General features: G+C 37.5%; 1 pseudogene; it reads left to right on the forward strand.

The window, feature by feature from the left end:
* The first annotated feature begins 3,099 nt into the window (after positions 1 to 3,099).
* On the forward strand, positions 3,100 to 3,745 carry LOC111552487 (annotated as a pseudogene).
* The last annotated feature ends 12,797 nt before the right edge of the window (positions 3,746 to 16,542 follow it).

A 16,542-nucleotide genomic window follows, 5' to 3' on the forward strand; every position in this document is an offset into this window, starting at 1 on the left:
GGCTTCAGAGATATGTAGTGTCCACATTAAATCTTCAACTAAGAACTAACTAGCTTATGCATGTGCGAAAAATAACTGAGACCAGGAAAAGAACCACCTAAAAGGATAATAGGGAAAGACACTGAGAGTTCACACAGAAGAATAGCTCATATTCTCATCAACAAAGTCTAAAACCTCATCATTTCAAAAGCATTGTATAAAGTACATAAAAGGGTTTTGCATCAGTATAGTATTAGGAAAAAAATAGCCCTTAGACTCAATTCTGCTTTGATTCCACGTCAAAAAAAGACCCGCTAAAATCAAACTGTTTCCAAATAACTTAGGGGCTTCAAACTACAAAATTTGAGAAGATTTGTTGGACTATAAGAATACTCAGAACACAAGGCAAAATTCACAAAGTCTGGCATTTAATTAAAAATTATTAGGCATACAAAAAAGCAGGAAAATATGAACAATAATGAGAAAAAGTAATGAATCAAAATTGACACAGAAATTATGTAGATTTTAGAATTAGTGAAAATGGACATTTATACAATTATTATAACTATATTTCATATGTTCAAACAACAAGAAGTAAAATTGAACATGTTAAACAGAATTATGAAAAATAAAAACATAACACAAATCTAAACATCTAGAAATAAAAAATTAGAATGTTCAAGAAGAAAAATATACTCTATGAGATTAATGGCAGATTATTCATTGCAGAAGAAAATATTAGTTAATTTGAAGATAATGGAAATTATCCCAAATAAAACACAATGACTAAAAATGATTTAACAGAGTTATCAGTGAGCTAACTGACTAATTCAACTTGTCTAATATGCATGTAATTGGAGTTCTTAAAGAAAAAAATGGTCAAGGTAATATTTGAAAAGATAATGACCAAAATATTTTCAATTTAATGAAGTACAAAAGTCCACAGATCAAGAGATGCTCCATGAACTCTAAGCACACACACACACACACAAATAAATAAAAAGAAACCAAGTCACAACATGATCAAAGTGCTTAAAATTATGATGATAGAGAGAAAAAAATCTTAAAAGTAGCCATAAGGAAGAAAACATTACATACGAAGGAACATCAGTTGTCCTGAGTGGGGTAGGGAGGTACAAAGATTAGGATGGCATTAGATTTTCATCAGAAATGATGTAACGCAGATGACAGTAAAGAAATATAAAGTACTGAAAAAAATCAGTCAAAGGATAATCTTTTACACAGCGAATATATTTTTCAAAACCAAACTGCATTTTGAAGCTTACAAAAATTGAAATAATTCATCACCAACAGAGCTTAAATACAAGGAATGACATAAAAAGTCCTTCAGCCTGAAGAAAAATAACAGATAGAAATAATAATCTGTGCTCAAATTAAAAACACCAAAAATGGTAACTACATGTTTTTAAAATGATTTTTTATTACTAATTAAGTATCTTTAAAAGATATGTGACTATATGAAGCAAAAATAATAACAATATTTTGGGGGGTTTATAACATATGTGGAAATAAAATGTATGACAACAGTGGTGCAAAGGCTTGGAGGAGAAAATGGAAGTATACTGTGGTAGTATTTTTATAAATATATGAAGCAGTATGTTACTAGAAGGTAGAGTGTAATAAGTTAAAGATATTTTCTATAAACACCAAAGCTATCACTAAAATTACACAGCAAAGCATTATAACTAATAAGCCAACAATGAATATAAAACAGAAGCATAAAGTAGTCAATTATTTAAAAATGGGAAAAGATAAGAAATAGAAAATAGAAAAAAAGAGAAAAAGATAATAGGCAAAGAACAGATTAAAAAAATAGCAAGAGGGTAAATTTAGACTCATCATATCAATGATCACATTAAATGTAAATGGTCTAAACACCACAGTGAAAGGCAGAGATTCTCAGACTGAATTTAAGAAATAAAAGGCAAGACCCAACTCTATATGCTGTTACAGAAGAAGAAAAAAGTGTTGATATAAAACACAAATTGATTAAAAGTAAATGAATGGAAAAAGATATACCATGCTAACACTATGAAAAGAAAGATGAAATGGCTATATTAAAATAGGATAAAGTAGATTTCAGAACATAGGTTATTATTGAGAATGAAAAGGTCATTTCATATGATAGAGGCAGAGCATCAAAACACATGAAACAAAAGCTAATCAAAGTACAATATAAAAGAGATAAATTCAGAATTATAGTCAGATATTTCAAAAATCCCTGTTCAGTTATTGATAAAACCAGTAAACAGAAAATCAGTAAGAATATGAGTTGAACACCATCAATCAACTTGACCTAATTGATATTTACAAAATAATCCATCCCACAATACTAAACTATAAAATATATTCTTCCCAAGTGCACATGAAACATTTTCCAAGACATACCATTTTCTGGGTCACAAAACATGCCTCCATAAATTTAAAAGAATTCAAAACATGCAAAGTGTATGTACTATGAGCACAATAAATTAGATTATAAATCAAAAACAGAAAAAAATCTAGAAAATCCTCAAGTATATTGAAACTAAACAATGTTCTTTTAAATAATCCATGAGTAAAAGAAAAAATAGAAAATTTATAATTATGTAGGATTGAATGAAAGAGAAAATACACACTTTAAATTTTGTGAGACACAGCTAAAGAAATATTTGGAGGTAAATCCACAACACTGAACATCCATATTAGAACAGTGGAAAGGTCGCAAATCAATGACCTCAACTTGTACTTTAAGAAACTAGAAACAGGAGTTGGGCACAGTGGCTCACACTTGTAATCCCAGTACTCAGAAGGCTGAGATTGGATGATTGCTTGAGGCCGGGGATTTGAGACCAGCGTGGGCAATGCAGAGAGATCCTGTATCTACAAAAAATAAAAAAATAAAAAAAAAATAAAACTGAGCCAAGCAAGGTGGCACGTGCCTATTGTATCAGCTGCTTGGGAGGCTAAGGCAGGAGGATTGCTTGAGCCCAGGAGTTTAAGGCAGCAGTGAGCCATATCAAACCAGCCTGGGTGACACAGTGAGACTCCATTCAAAAAAAAAAAGGAATAAGAGCTCAGGCAGACAGGCGTGTAGATGCTTCTGGAAAGAAAGCCACGATGGCTGCCCAGGGAGAGCCCCAGGTCCAGTTCAAATTTGTATTGGTTGGTGACAATGGTACTGGGAAAATGACCTTCGTGAAACGTCATTTGAATGGTGAATTTGAGAAGTGTATAGCCACTGTGGGTGTTAAGGTTCATCTCCTAGTATTCCACACCGACAGAGGACCTATTAAGTTCAATGTATGGGACACAGCCAGCCAGGAGAAATTCGGTGAACTGAGAGATGGCTATTATAACCAAGCCCAGTGTGCCATCATAATGTTTGATGTAACATCAAGAGTTACTTACAAGAATGTGCCTACCTGGCATAGAGATAAGCTATGGTGTGTGAAAACATCTCCATCATGTTGTGTGGCAACAAAGTGGATATTAAGAACAGGAAAGTGAAGGCAAAATCCATTGTCTTCCACTGAAGGAAGAATCTTCAGTACTACGACATTTCTGCCAAAAGTAACTACAACTTTGAAAAGCCCTTCCTCTGGCTTGCTAGGAAGCTCATTGGAGACCCTAACTTGGAATTTGTTGCCATGTCTGCTCTCGCCCCACTGGAGGTTGTCATGGACCAACTTTGGCAGCACAGTATGACCACGACTTAGAGTTTGCTCAGACAACTGCTCTCCCGGATGAGGATAATGACCTGTGAGAATGAAGCTGGAGCCCAGCGTCAGCAGTCTTAGTTTTATAGGCAGTTGTCCTGTGATATCAGCGGTTCAGTGTGTGTGCCACCTCATTGTTATCTAGCTAAGGGGTACATGTGCTTCATCTGGGGGATGCTGAAGGTGAGTGGGCTTCGGAGTGAATGTGGCAGTTTAAAAAATACCTTCATTGTTTGGACCTGCATATTTAGCTGGTTTGGAACGTAGTTGATTCCTAGAGTTTCAAATATAAGACTGCTACAGTGGGCCGGTCGCGGTGGCTCAAGCCTGTAATCCCAGCACTTTGGGAGGTCGAGGCAGACTGATCATGAGGTCAGGAGATCGAGACCATCCTGACCAACATGGTGAAACTTCATCCCTACAACACCAGCACAGACCACATAGAAGCCAGAGGGTAGTCCCACCACTGCTACTGCCATTGTCCACATCATGCCCACTGCCCAAGGACTCAAAGACCTTCCCACTTGACTGATTAACCATTGCCACTGTCCCCACACCTGAGTAAGCTGCCCAGAGTTCAAAAATCACCCACCTGGACCTGCTAACATCAGTGCCTATGATACCACCCAGGGCCCAATGATAGGCACACTCAGTCTGCCACTGTGACCAATGGAGCCTGGGAACTGGCCCGTGTGATGTCCCCATTCTCAGCAAAACTTTAAACATGTCCTCCACTAGCAATTGCAACCTAATCCACTGAGAAAATTAGACATTACAGATGTGTTTATAGCTGAAGAAACTATATGGGGACTATACTAGTGTACACACACAGAATCAAAGCCAAAGTGCCCTACATAAACAGAACCATAGATATGTCTTTAGAAAATCGTCTTTCCCTACAAAATCAAATTCAAAAACTTGGAAGAGGTGACTATTACACCAGATGTGCAGATATTGATGTAAGGACACAAGAAATATGGAAAAGCAAGAAAATATAAACACCTCCACAAGAACACAATAATTCTCCAGTAAGAGATTTCAATTAAGAAATTTATGAATTTCTTCCAGAAATTCCTGGAAGAATTTAAAATAATATTGAAGCTCAGTGAGATACAAGAGAACTAAGAAAAACAATAAACAAAGTCAGTAAAACAATTCAGGGTATGAATGAGAAGCTTAGCAAATAGATCAATATCATTAAAAAGTATCAAACAGAAATTCTGGAACTGAAGAATTCATTGAATGAAATACAAAATACATTTGGAAGTTTCAACAATAGACTAGATTAAGCAGAAGAAAAAACTTCAGAACTTGAAAACTGGTTTTCTGAAATAACCCAGTCAGACAAAAAAAATAAAGAAAAAAGAATTCTAAAGAATAAACAAAGCCTACATCACATATGGAGCACCATAAAGTGACCAAATATTCAAATTCTCAGTGTCTCAAAAAGGAAACAGAAAATGAAGGGAATAGAAACCTATATAAAAAATAGTAGCTGAAAACTTTCTAAGTCTAACAAGAGATACAGACATCCAAATGCAAGAAGCTCAAATATTTCCAAACAGATACAATTTCAAAATATCTTCTTATTCACAGCACATTATCATCAAACTGTCAAAAGTCAAAGACAAAAAATGAAATTCTAAAAACAGCAAGAGAAAAATGACTAGTCACTTACAAGGGAAGCCCCATCAGATGAACAGTAGTTTTCTTAACGGAAACATTACAGATCAGGAGATAATGCAACAATATATTCAAAGAGCTGAAGGAAAAAGACTGCCAGCCAAGGATACACTACCCAGAAATGTTATCCTTCATAAATAAAGGAGAAATAAAGCCTTTCCCAGAAAAGCAAAAGCAGAGGGAATTCATTGCCACTCGACCAGCCATACAAGAAAAGCTTAAGGGAATCATATACATGGTAGTGAAAGGATGATATCTACCATCATGAAAATACTCAAAATTATGTAACCCACTGGTAAAGCAAGCTCACAAATGAGGAATAGAAGACTCAAGTGTCACTCCTACAAAAAACCACAATGATAAACAATAAAAGAGGAAGAAAGGATATACAAAATAACTAGAAATCAATTAATAACATTGCAAGAATCAGCACTCACATATTAAAAATAAGCTTGAATGTAAACCTTAAGCTTTCCACTTAAAAGATATACACTGGTTCAATGGATCTTAAAAAGCAAGACTCAACTATATGCTATGTATAAAAAACTTATCTCACCTGTAAAGACACATATGTACTGAAAATAAAGGGATAGAAAAAGATATTTCACGCAAGTAGAAACCAAAAATTAGCAAGAGAAGCTATATTTATATCAGATAAAACATACTTTAAGTCAAAAATAGTAAAAAGAGACAAGAGAGGTCATTATATAATGATACAGGGATCAGTTCAGCAAAAGGATATAACAATTCTAAACATGCATCCGACACCAGAGCATCCAGATATATAAAGCAAATATGAAATATAAGGGAGAAATAGACTCCAATACAATAATCATTGGTGACATAAACACCCCACTCTCAACATTAGATAAATTATCTAGACAGAAAATAAACAAAGAAACATTCTATTTAAACTGCACCTTGGACCAAATGGACCTAACAGACATTTCATCCAAAAGCTACAGAATATACATTCTTTTCATCAGTACATGGAATATTCTCCAGAACAGACCATATGCTAGGACACAAAACAAGTTTCAAAAAAATCTTAAAAATTGAAATTATATCAAGTGTCTTCTCAGAGCAAAATAGAATAAATCTAGAAATCAATAACAACAGAACTTTGGAAACTGTTTAAATACATAAAAATTAAACAATATGCTCCTGAATGACCACTGGGTCAAGGAAGAAATTAAGGGGAAAAATAAAAAAAAAATTATTGAAACAAGTGAAAATCTAAATACAACATACTAAAACCTATGGGATACAACAAAAGCAGGGCTAAGAGAGATGTATAGCAATAAATGCCTACTGCGAAAAAGAAGAAAGATTTCAAATAAATTATCTACCAATGCACCTCAAGAAACTAAAAAAGCAAGAATAAAGCAATCCCAAAATGAATAGAAAAGAAATAATAAAGATCAGAGCAGAACTAAACAAAATTGAGGCTTAAACATTACAAAGGATCAATGAAACAAAAAGTTAGTTTTCTGAAAAGATGAGCAAAATTGATAAACTACTAGGTAGATTAACCAAGGGAAAAAAAAGACCCAAATAAAATCAGAAATGAAAAATGAGACATTACAATGGATACCACAGCAATACAAAAGATCATCAGAGATTATTAAGAACAACTATACACTACCAGACTGGAAAACTTAGAGAAAATAGGTAAATTCTTAGACACATACATCCTACCAAGATTGAATCAGGAAGAAATAAAAAAAAGCCCAACAGACCAAACAAATAATGAGATTTAATTAATAATAAAAAGTCTCCCAACAAATAAAAGCCCGGGACTGGATGTCGTCACTGCCAAATTCCACCAAACATACACAGAATTAACACCAATTCTCCTTAAACTATTCCAGAAAATTAGAGAAGGGAATTCTTCCTAACTCATTCTATGAGGCCAGCATTACCCTGATAGCAAAACAAGGACACAGGAAAACAAAAAACTACAGGCCGATATACCTGGTAACGATAAACACAAAAATCCTCAACAAAATGCTAGTAAACCAAATCCAACAGCATATGAAAAAGATAATATACCATGATCAAGTGGGATGGTTCAACCTGTGCAAATCAATAAATGTGATTCATCACAGTAACAGAAAAACTGTATGATCATCTCAATAGATAAAGAAAAAGCATTTGATAAAATTCAACATCCCTTCATGATAAAATCTCAACAAACCTGGCCTAGAAGGAACATACCTCAACATAATAAAGGCCATATATGATAAACCCACAGCTAACATCATATCAATGGAGAAAAATTAGCATCCTTTCCTCTAAGAACTGGAACAAGACAAAGATTTCCACTTCCATCACTCCTATTCAACATAGTAGTAGAAGTCCTAGCCAGAGAAATCAGGCAAGAGAAAGAAATAAAAGGCATCTAAATTGCAAAAAAGCAAGGCCAGGTGTTCCTTTTTGGAGATGATGTAATCTTATATCTCAATTTAAAGACTCCACCAAAAAAGGAAACTCTTAGATCTGATCAATGAATTCAGGAAAGTTGCAGAATACAAAATCAACATACAAAAATCAGTAGTGTTTCTATAGCTCAATGATGAACCAGTCAAGAAAAAAAAAAGGTAATCTCATTAATGGCAACTGCAAATTAATTAATTAGTTAATTAAAATACCTATGAATAAATTTAACCAAGGAGGTAAAGCACCTCTACAAGGAAAACTACAAAACTCTGATGAAATAAATTGAAGATGACACAAGCAAACGGATAAACATTCCATGCTCATGGATTAGAAGAGTTAACATCATTCAAATCATGGTACTACCCAAAGCAATCTACAGAATGCAATGCAATCGCTATCAAAATACCAATGTCATTTTTCATTGAAATAGAAAAAAAAATCTTAAAATTCACATGGAACCAAAAAAAGAGCATGAATAGCCAAAGCAATGCTAAGCAAAAGAACAAAGCTGGAGGCATCACACAACCTGACTTTAAAATACATTATAGAGGTTGTGGGCAAGATGGCTGAATAGGAACAGCTCTGGTCTGCAGCTCCCAGCAAGATCAATGCAGAAGGTGGATGATTTCTGCATTTCCAGCTGAGGTAACCAGCTCATCTCATTGGGACTGGTTAGACACTGGGTGCAGCCCACGGAGGGCGAGTGGAAGCAGGGTGGAGCACCCTGTCTCCTGGGAAGTGCAAGGTGTCAGGGAACTCCCTCCCCTAGCCAAAAGAAGCCCTGAGCGACTCTGCCATGAGGAACAGTGCATTCCGTCCCAGATATTACCCTTTTCCCATGGTCTTCACAACCCGCAGACCAGCAGATTCCCTTAGGTGCCTACGCCACCAGGGCCCTAGGTTTCAAGCACAAAACTGAGCAGCTGTTTGGGCAGACACCGAGTTAGCTTCAGATTTTTTTTTCAAACCTCAGTGGTGCCTGGAATGCCAGTTAGACAGAACCGTTCACTCCCCTGGAAAGGGGGCTGAAGCCAGGGAGTCAAGTGGTCTAGCTCAGTGGATCCTGCCCCAATGGAGCCAAGCAAGCTAAGATTCATTGGCTTGAAATTCTCGCTGCCAGCACAGCAGTCTGAAGTCAACCTGGGATGCTCAAGCTTGGTAGTGGGATGGACATTCACCCTTACTGAGGCTGGCGTAGGCCATTTTCCCATCACCGTGTAAACAAACCCACCAGGAAGTTGGGACTGAAGGGAGCCCACCATGGCACCTCAACACCACTGTAGGCAGACTGCCTCTCTAGATTCCTCCTCTGTCAGCAGGGCATCTCTGAAAGACAGGCAGAAGCCCCATTCAGGAGCTTATACATAAAACTCCCGTCTCCCCGAGACAGAGCACCTGAGCGGGGAAGAGGCAGCTGTGGGCACATATTAAGCAGGCTTAAACGTTCCTGCCTGCTGGCTCTGAAGAGAGCAGTGGACCTCCCAGCACAATGCTTGAGCTCTGCCAAGGGACAGACTGCCTCCTCAAGTGGATCCCTGACCTCCGTGCCTCCTGACAGGGAGACACCTCCCAGCAGGGGTCAACAGACACCTCACATAGGAGAGCTCCGGCTGGCATCTGGTGGGTGCTCCTCTGGGACAAAGCTTCTAGAGGAAGGAACAAGCAGCAGTCTTTGCTGTTCTGCAGCCTCTGCTGGTGATACCCAGGCAAACAGGGTCTGGAGTGGACCTCTAGCAAACTCCAGCAGACCTGCAGCAGAGGGGCCTGACTGCTAGAAAGAAAAGTTAACAAACAGAAAGGAATAGCATAAACATCAACAAAAAGGACATCCACACAGAAATTCCATCCGAAGGTCACCAATACCAAAGAATAGAAGTAGATAAATCCAAGAAGATGAGGAAAAACCAGTGCAAAAAGGCTGAAAATTCCAAAAATCCGAAAGCCTCCTCTCCAAAGGATAACAACTCCACGCCAGCAAGGGAACAAAACTGGAAAGAGAATGAATAGGATGAATTCACAGAAGTAGGCTTCAGAAGGTGGTTAATAACAAACTCCTCTGAGCTAAAGGAGCATGTTGTAACCCAATGCAAGGAAGCTAAGAACCATGAGAAAATGTTAGAAGAATTGCTAACTAGAATAACCAGTTTAGAGAAGAACATAAATGACCTGATGGAGCTGAAAAACACAGCACGAGAATTTCGTGAAGCATACACAAGTATCAACAGCTGAATTGATCAAGTGGAAGAAAGGATATCAGAGATTGAAGATCAACTTAATAAAACAAAGTGCAAACACTAAATTAGAGAAAAAGAAAAGGAACAAACCAAACCTCCAAGAAATATGGGACTATGTGAAAAGACCAAATCTACATTTGATTCATGTACTTGAAACTGACGAGGAGAATGGAACCAAGATGGAAGACACTCTTCAGGATATTATCCAGGAGAACTTCTCCAACCTAGCAAGACAGGCCAACATTCAAATTCAGAAAATACAGAGAACACCAGGAGGATACTCCTCAAGAAGAGCAACCCCAAGAAACATAATCGTCAGATTCACCAATGTTGAAATTAAGGAAAAAATGTTAAGGAAAGCCAGAGAGAAAGGTCAGGTTACCCACAAAGGGAAGTGCATCAGACTAACAGCGGATCTCTCAGCAGAAACCCTATAAGCCCAAAGAGAGTGAAGGCCAATATTCAACATTCTTAAAGAAAAGAGTTTTCAACCCAGAATTTCCTCTCTAGCCAAACTAAGCAAGTCCTTAGACACCTACAAAGAGACTCAGACTTCCACACAGTAATAATGAGAGACTTTAACACCCCACTGTCAATACTAGACAGATCAATGAGACAGAAGGTTAACAAGGATATCTAGGACTTGAACTCAGATCTGCACCAAGCAGACCTAATAGACATCTACAGAACTCTCCACCCCAAATCAACAGAATATACATTCTTCTCAGCACCACATCACACTTACTCTAAAACTGACCACATAATTGAAAGTAAGGTACTCCTCACCAAATGTAAAAGAACAGAAATCACAACAAACTGGAAAAACATTCCATGCTCATGGATAGGAAGAATCAATGTCGTGAAAATGGCCATACTGCCCAAGGTAATTTTTAGATTCAATGCCATCCCCATCAAGTTACCAATGACTTTCTTCACAGAACTGGATAAAACAACTTTAAAGTTCATATGGAAGCAAAAAAGAGCCCGCATTGCCAAGACAATCCTAAGCAAAAAGAACAAAGCTGGAGGCATCACACTACCTGACTTCAAACTATACTACAAGCCTACAGTAACCAAAACAGCATTGTACTGGTACCAAAACATATATATAGACCAATGGAACAGAACAGAGGCCTCAGAAATAACACCACACATCTACAACCATTTGATCTCTGATAAACCTGACAAAAACAAGCAATGGGGAAAGGATTCCCTGTTTAATAAATGGTGCTGGGAAAACTGGCTAGCCATAAGTAGAAAGCTGAAACTGGATCCCTTCCTTATACCTTATACAAAAAATTATTTCAACATGTATTAAAGACATAAATGTTAGTCCTAAAACCATAAAATCCCTAGAAGAAAGCCTAGGCAATACCATTCAGGACACAGGCATAGGAAAGGACTTCATGACTAAAACACCAAAAGCAATGGCAACAAAAGCCAAAATTGACAAATGGGATATAATTAAACTGAAGAGCTTCTGCACAGCAAAAGAAACTATCATCAGAGTGAAGAGGCAGCCTACAGAACTGGGGAAAATTTTTGCAATCTATCCATCTGACAAAGGGTTAATATCCAGAATCTACAAAGAATTTAAACAAATTTACAAGGAAAAAACAAACAACCCCATCAAAAAGTGGGCAAAGGATATGAACAGACAATTCTCAAAATAAGACATTTATGCAGCCAACAGACACATGAAAAAATCCTCAGCATCACTGGTCATGGGAGAAATGCAAATCAAAACCACAATGAGATACCATCTCATGCCAGTTAGAATGGCAATCATTAAAAAGTCAGGAAACAACAGATGCTGGAGAGGATGTGGAGAAATAGGAACACTTTTACACTGTTGGTGGGAGTGTAAATTAGTTCAACCATTGTGGAAGACAGTGTGTCAATTCCTCAAGGACCTAGAACCAGAAATTCCGTTTGACCCAGAAATCCCACTACTGGGTATACACACAAAGGATTATAAATTATGCTATTACAAAGACATGCTCAAGTATATTTATTGTGGCACTATTCACAATAGTGAAGATGTGGAACCAGCACAAATGTCCATCAATGATAGACTGGATTAAGAAAATGTGGCACATATGCACCATAGAATACTATGCAGCCATAAAAAATGATGAGTTCATGTCCTTTGCAGGGACATGGATAAAGCTGAAACCATCATTCTCAGCAAACAATCAGAAGGACAGAAAACCAAATACCACATGTTCTCACTCATAGGTGAGAATTGAACAATGAGAACACTTGGACACAAGGCATAGAACATCATATATTGGGGCCAGTCAGGGAGCAAGGGGCTGGGAGAGGAATAGCACTAGGAGAAATACCTAATATAAATGATGAGTTGATCTGTGCAGCAAACCAACATGACACATGTATATCTATGTATCAAACCTACACACTGTGCACATGTACCCTAGAACTTAAAGTATGATAAAACAAATGACAAAGGGGATATCACCACTGATTCCACAGAAATACAAACTACCATCAGAGAATACTATAAACACCTCTACCCAAATAAACTAGAAAATCAAGAAGAAATGGATACATTCCTGGACACACACACCTTCTCAAGACTAAAGCAGGAAGAAGTCAAATCCCTGAATAGACCAATAGCAAGTTCTGAAATTGAGGCAGTAATTAATAGCCTACCAACCAAAAGCAGCCCAGGACCAGATGGATTCACAGCTGAATTCTACTAGAGATACAAAGAGGAACTGGTAACATTCCTTATGAAACTATTCAAAACAATAGAAAAAGACGGACTGCTCCCTAACTTATTTTATGAGGCCAGCATCATCCTGATACCAAAACCTGGCAGACACAAAATGAAAAAAGAACATTTCAGGCCAATGTTGCTGATGAATATCAATGCAAAAATTCTCAATAAAATACTGGCAAACCGAATCCAGCAGCATATCAAAAAGCTTATCCACCAGGATCAAGTCGGCTTCATCCCTGGGATGCAAGGCTGGTTCAACATATGCAAATCAATAAATGTAATCCATCACATAAACAGAACCAATGACAAAAACCACATGATTATCTCAATAGATGCAGAAAAATCCTTCAATAAAATGCAACACCCCTTCACGCTAAAATCTCTCAATAGACTAGGTATTGATGGAACATATCTCAAAATAATATGAGCTATTTATGACAAACCCACAGCCAATATCATACTGAATGGGCAAAAGCTGAAAGCATTCCCTTTGAAAACCAGCACAAGACAAAGATGCCCTCTCTCACCACTCCTATTCAACATAGCAATGGAAGTTCTGGCCAGGGCAATCAGTCAAGAGAAAGAAATAAAAAGTATTCAAATAGGAAGAGAGGAAGTCAAATTGTCATTGTTTGCAGATGACATGATTGTATATTTAGAAAACCCCACCGTATCAACCCCAAATCTCCTTAAGCTGATAAGCAACTTCAGCAAAGTCTCAGGATACAAAATCAATGCACAAAATCACAAGCATTCCTATACACCAATAATAGAGAGCCAAATCATGAGTGAACTCCCACTCACAATTGCTACAAAGAGAATAAAATACCTAGGAATACAACTGACAAGGGATGTGAAGAACCTCTTCAAGGAGAACTACAAACCACTGCTCAAGGAAATAAGAGCAGACACAAACAAATGGAAAAACATTCCATGCTCATGGATAGGAAGAATCAACATCGTGAAAATGGCCATACTGCCCAAAGTAATTTATAGATTTAATGCTATCTCCATCAAGCTACCACTGACTTTCTTCACAGAATTAGAAAAAAAAAAACTACTTCAAATTTCATATGGAACCAAAAAAGAGCCTGTATAGCCAAGACAATCCTAAGCAAAAAGAATAAAGCTGGAGGCATCACACTAACTAACTTCAAACTATACTACAAGGCTACAGTAACCAAAACAGCATGGTATTGGTACCAAAACATACATATAGACCAATGGAACAGAATAGAGGCCTCAGACATAATGCCACACATCCACAACCATCTGATCTTTGACAAACCTGACACACACAAGCAGTGGGGAAAGGATTCTCTATTGAATAAATAGTGCTGGGAAAACTGGCTAGCCAAATGCAGAAAACTGTCTAGCCAAACGCAGAAAACTGAAACTGGACACTTTCCTTACACTTTATACAAAAATTAACTCAAGATGGATTAAAGACTTAAACATAAGACCTAAAATCATACAAACCCTAGAAGAAAACCTAGGCAATACCATTCAGGACATAGGCATGGGCAAAGACTTCATGACTAAAACACCAAAAGCAATGGCAACAAAAGCCAAAATTGACAAATGGGAGCTAATTAAATTAAAGAGCTTCTGCACAGCAAAAGAAACTATCATCAGAATGAACAAACAACGTACAGAATGGGAGAAAATTTTTGCAGTCTATCCATCTGACAAAGGGCTAATATCCAGAATCTACAAAGGACTTAAACAAATTTACAGGAAAAAAGCAACCCCATCAAAAAATGGGTGAGGATATGAACAAACACTTCTCAAAAGAAGACATTTATGCAGCCAACAAACATATGGAAAAAAGGCTCATCATCACTGGTCATTAGAGAAATACAAATCAAAACCACAATGAGATACCATCTCATGCCAGTTAGAATGGCGATCATTCAAAAGTTAGGAAACAATAGATGCTGGAGAGGATGTGGAGAAATAGGAACACTTTTACACTGTTGGTGGGAGTGTAAATTAGTTCAACCATTGTGGAAGACAGTGTGGCGATTCCTCAAGGACCTAGAACCAGAAATACCATTTGACTCAGAAATCCCATTATTGGGTATACAGCCAAAGGATTATAAATCCTGCTACCATAAAGACTCATGCACACATATGTTTATTGCAGCACTGTTCACAATAGCGAAGACTTGGAACCAACCCAAATGCCCATCAACGATACACTGGATAAAGAAAATGTTGCACATATACACCATGGAATGCTATGTAGCCATAAAAAAGGATGAGTTCATGGCCTTTGCAGGGACATGGATGAAGCTGGAAACCATCATTCTCAGCAAACTAACACAGAAACAGAAAGCCAAACACTGCATGTTCTCATTCATAAGTGGGTGTTGAACAATGAGAACACATGGATACAAGGTGGGGAACATCGCACACCAGGGCCTGTCAGGGGGTTGGGGGCAAGAGGAAGGATAGCATTAGGAGAAATACCTAATGTAGATGGCTGTTGGTGCAGCAAACCACCATACTATTATAAACAAAGTGAAAAGGCAAAAGACAAATTGAGCTAAAATATTTTCAATTCATATCACAAGCAAATGCACCCAACTGAGAGTTGGGAGAAGCAGGACAGGATGACTAGGGATTTAGGGGACTCAGAATTTTTCCATATGAGAATGGTTAAAGGACTTAGAGATGTTTGGCTTGAATTAAACAAAATAAAACCAGGAATAAAATTTTTTTGTCTTTCTCAAAGCCATCACAGAGAAAAAAAAAATAGCATTTCTTTATTCAAGGAACCAGTATTAATAGGTAGATGTTATAGGGAAAGGTCTAATATTTAAAATTAGCTCCATTTTTTAAAAAATCTTTTACCCCTCAGAGACCCAAGGTGGCACGTGCTGCCACTGAAAGTGGAGAGGTCCAAAGCCCGCAGACAGTGACCTCCTAACTTGGGTACTTAAGGGTGTATAGAACAAATGATACCTTGCAAGAAAGTATCCAATAGCTCACAAGTGACTCCAAAGGGAAGTCCCTTCCCTTCCTAACTCTCAGGGACCAGGAATCCTATGACAGTCAATCCCCAGGAATAAAGCCTTCTGTAAAAACTGAGATAACATTTACTGGGGAGCAACGTCCCCATGAGTTTGCATTTCAGATGGAAAGGAGCAGGTAGGTAATTCAGCAACAGAAATACACATGAAAATTCAGGGTGGTATTTGAATAAAAATGGTCCAGTTCCTTTGGCTGAAGGTACTGGGTAATAGAAGAGAAATATGGAACAGAACGGAGTCCTCAGAAATAATGCCACACATCTACAACCATCTGATCTTTGACAAACCTGACAAAAACAAGAAATGGGGAAAGGATTCCCTATTTAATAAATGGTGCTGGGAAAATTGGCTAGCCATAAGTAGAAAGCTGAAACTGGATCCTTTCCTTACTCCTTATACGAAGATTAATTCAAGATGGATTAGAGACTTAAATGTTAGACCTAATACCATAAAAACCCTAGAAGAAAATCTAGGTAGTACCATTCAGGACATAGGCATGGGCAAGGACTTCATGTCTAAAACACCAAAAGCAACGGCAGCAAAAGCCAAAATTGACAAATGGGATCTCATTAAACTAAAGAGCTTCTGCACAGCAAAAGAAACTACCATCAGAGTGAACAGGCAACCTACAGAATGGGAGAAAATTTTTGCAATCTACTCATCATTTTTTATTTTTTTAAGATGGAGTCTCACTCTGTTGCCCAGGCTGG

The sequence above is a fragment of the Piliocolobus tephrosceles genome, chromosome 3 (genome assembly GCF_002776525.5).
Source record: "Piliocolobus tephrosceles isolate RC106 chromosome 3, ASM277652v3, whole genome shotgun sequence".
Classification (NCBI taxonomy): Eukaryota; Metazoa; Chordata; class Mammalia; order Primates; family Cercopithecidae; genus Piliocolobus; species Piliocolobus tephrosceles.